The following is a 3,376-nucleotide window of genomic DNA, read 5'->3' as shown; positions in this document are numbered from 1 at the left end:
TGTTGGGGGTCTATATAATATGCTCTTTCCACTAATCTATTTTAGTAAATTACAATCTTGCTCACACAGAAAAAGGAGACAAGAAAAATAAAAGTCAAAAATAGCAAACAATATTTATTTAGCAATAATCATGGGTCAGTCATTATGCTAAGAACTTTGTATGCATATTCAAAGCCTTTCCTTCAGAAAGCCCCGAATGCAGGTTTAAAGTTTTTCTCCCTATTTCATGTATCAAAATTTGTTTTTCCATGTATGACTTTTCTGTTTTGCAAGCAGAGAAGCTACCTGGCTTTCAGGGGGTATCATTGTGTCAGAGAGTAGAAAGCAAAATTAGCAGATTCTGAAGAGACTGTGATCTTTATTTCTCAGCTACAATAACTTAGGCTCACTGAAACAGGATTTGCAGACTTAGGATAATATTTAGAGGTGCGCCAAGCCAAACTCCAGAGAAAAGAAACACAGTGGTGACATACCATTTCTCACTTTGGAAGACATTTTGAAACTCTGGAAATGAAGACAGTGTACATATGATTTACTGTTGCTATGTCACAGCAATCCTAAAGTGTCATAGTGTCTGGTGATAGGACTATGGCAGCATCTTACCTGGGACCTTGTGGCTAGGTGTCCTCCACATTGTAGGCATGTAAAAGCTTGATGGAGGATGCAAAGTCTACTCCTAATATGGCTCATCATACCCCAGAACACTGCTGCTGGCAGTTGGATCATGTGTTAGTTTCATTAACAACTGGATCTCCCTAGATAAGATGGTTTTACGAAATGGTGAGTGGCTTTCCACTGAGAGAGTGGTACAAGGTGATTGGCACTATTTCTTGTGATTCCTCAGAAGTAACACCTTTTCTCTTTTGCCACTTTCTGTTTCTGCCTTCAGACGTTGTAGAAGGTGCCTACCCAAAGGTTTGGATGACAGAAGATGCATTGAAAACAAACTTGCAGTCTGGTTTCCACAACACCAAACATCACAGTCCAAGAGCATCTTTTTCTTAAAAAATATGGAATTGCCTAAGACCTTTGCCTAACTATTATGGATATGCATATGTGTATGTGTATATGTCTTTTTTTGTTTGTTTTTTCGAGACAGGGTTTCTCTGTGTAACTTTGGAGCCTATCCTGGCACTGGCTCTGGAGACCAGGCTGGCCTTGAACTCACAGAGATCTGCCTGCCTCTGCTTCCCAAGTGCTGGGATTAAAGGCATGCACCACCAACACCAGGTTGTTTTGCCTAACTATTATAAGGATAGTGGGTAGCCTCAAAGCGAATGACATGAACTCTGCTTAAGTAATAACTTACAGTCTTGTTCATAGTCAGCCAACTTATGTTTATGTAGTTCATTGTGTGACTGATCTAAACAATGGAAATTCATTGGAAAAATGAGATAGAAAAATCCATCCTGAGATTTATGTATAGGGGTTTTTATTTTACATGTGTCCTTTGGCACCAGAGTCCCCATGACCTGTTGATTTCTGAGCTGTGTCTATTTATGGTTGTCTGCAGTGGTCTACAATTGCTTCAAAGAGAGGCTTTTTTGATGAAGTGTGAGAACTACACTTATCTGTGGTTAAAATGAGTTTTAGAGTGTTGCTAGGAATAATACTGGTCTAGTAAAATGACAGTAGTAGCATCTCTTTAAAGATTCATACTATACTAGTCCCAGGTAGTTGTCTAGGTTTTCAGTACCAGCCATGGTTTCTTGGTATATTTCAGACAAAATAATAAGATAGTTTTCTTAGTTGGGATTTCTATTGCTGCAATGGAACACCATGACCAAATAGTCAAGCCGTGAGGTTGGGGGTTATTTGACTTACCCTTTCATATTGCTATTCATCCTTGAACGACATCCTTGAACAACAAGAATTCAAACAGGGCAGGAACCTGGGTTCAGTAGCTGATGCTTTGGCAATGGAGGGATGCTGCTCTCACTGGTTTGCTTTCCATGACATGCTAAGTCTGCTCTCCTATAGAACCGAGGCCCACCAACCCAGAAATGGCACCACTCACGATGGACTAGGCCCTTCCTGTCAATTACTAATTAAGAAAATGTCTTATAGTCGGATCTTAGGGAGGCATATCTCAATTGAGGGTCCATCCTTTGAGATAACTCTAGCTTGTGTGAAGTTGACCTAAGATTAGCAAGCACAATATAGTATATGCGTTTACTTAACATATGGGTACCACCACATGACATAAAAAATAAAATGCTTGAGGCAAAGCTCCTGGTTTGTTTTAACCTGAGGAATTTATCTTATTTATGAAAGATTTCAAAAATCCTATGAGTTTTTTCCATACATCTTTTCCATACATGCTTTCCATTTTACTCATATGATACTGCTTTAACTCCATATTAAAAATAGCACATGTGTGTGTGCGTATGTATGTATGTATGTATATATATATATATATATGTCCTTACACAGTTTTAAATGATTTGTGGTTAAGGGAGCAGTGCTTTTTTAAGACAGCATCTCAGTATGTAGCCCAGGTAGCTTCAAAATATTGGCATTTCTCCTGTCTCTACCTGTTAAGTTCTGAAATTACAAACAGGAGCCACCAGATCCAGAACATAGACAGGATTTTTAAAAATGTATGTGAATTCATTAATGATGAAAAATTTAGTTTTCTGTCCTGCTGTTTACTTCCTCATTTTCTTAAAATTTGGCATTAGGGTTGGGGTTGTATCTCAGTGATAAAATACATAGTTTGTGATTCAACCCCTAGCATCTACAGATAGATTTTCTGACATACAGATAAACATTTTATTATAATTATAAATTATTGTTGTCTACATTTATTCCATATTGTGAAACCTGTACAAAACCAAAAACAAACAAACAAACAAAAAACAGGCCTTCTTTGTCATTGTCATTTGTGAGCAGAGAAAATTTCTTGTCCCTCTAAGAAATAGCCAATAGTCGATATTGTTGTCAGCATCAACTTTAAAGCCCTGCTCTAAAATCTGCTGTCCGAGCACTGTTGTTAACAGTTTCAGGGAATGACTTTCATTACAACCATTTAAAATATCTTCTGCTAGGCTTCAAATTTGTTTCTTTTAGTTTTCTCCTTCAGCTGAAATAAAGAACGGCACAATGTGCAAACAATATATTTATTGTCATAAATGTTCTTATATGTTTGAGCCAGAGTTGTAACAAAACAATGCTGATAAAACTGCTACTATCAACGATCTTGATAGTGTTTATGCTGAGGCTGCAGCTCTTGGAGTTTATGGCACCTCAGGATGGAGTGGTTACTGATTTTTGTGTGTGCAGGCTCAGAGTGTGTCAATCAGGGCATGGGAATTTGAGATAAGATGTGATAAATCTGCCAATTCATTTAAAATGCTTGATCCAGAATTCTCTAAAT

This window comes from Cricetulus griseus (assembly GCF_003668045.3).
Source record: "Cricetulus griseus strain 17A/GY chromosome 1 unlocalized genomic scaffold, alternate assembly CriGri-PICRH-1.0 chr1_1, whole genome shotgun sequence".
NCBI classification, from domain to species: Eukaryota; Metazoa; Chordata; class Mammalia; order Rodentia; family Cricetidae; genus Cricetulus; species Cricetulus griseus.
This window is presented reverse-complemented; position numbering follows the sequence as displayed.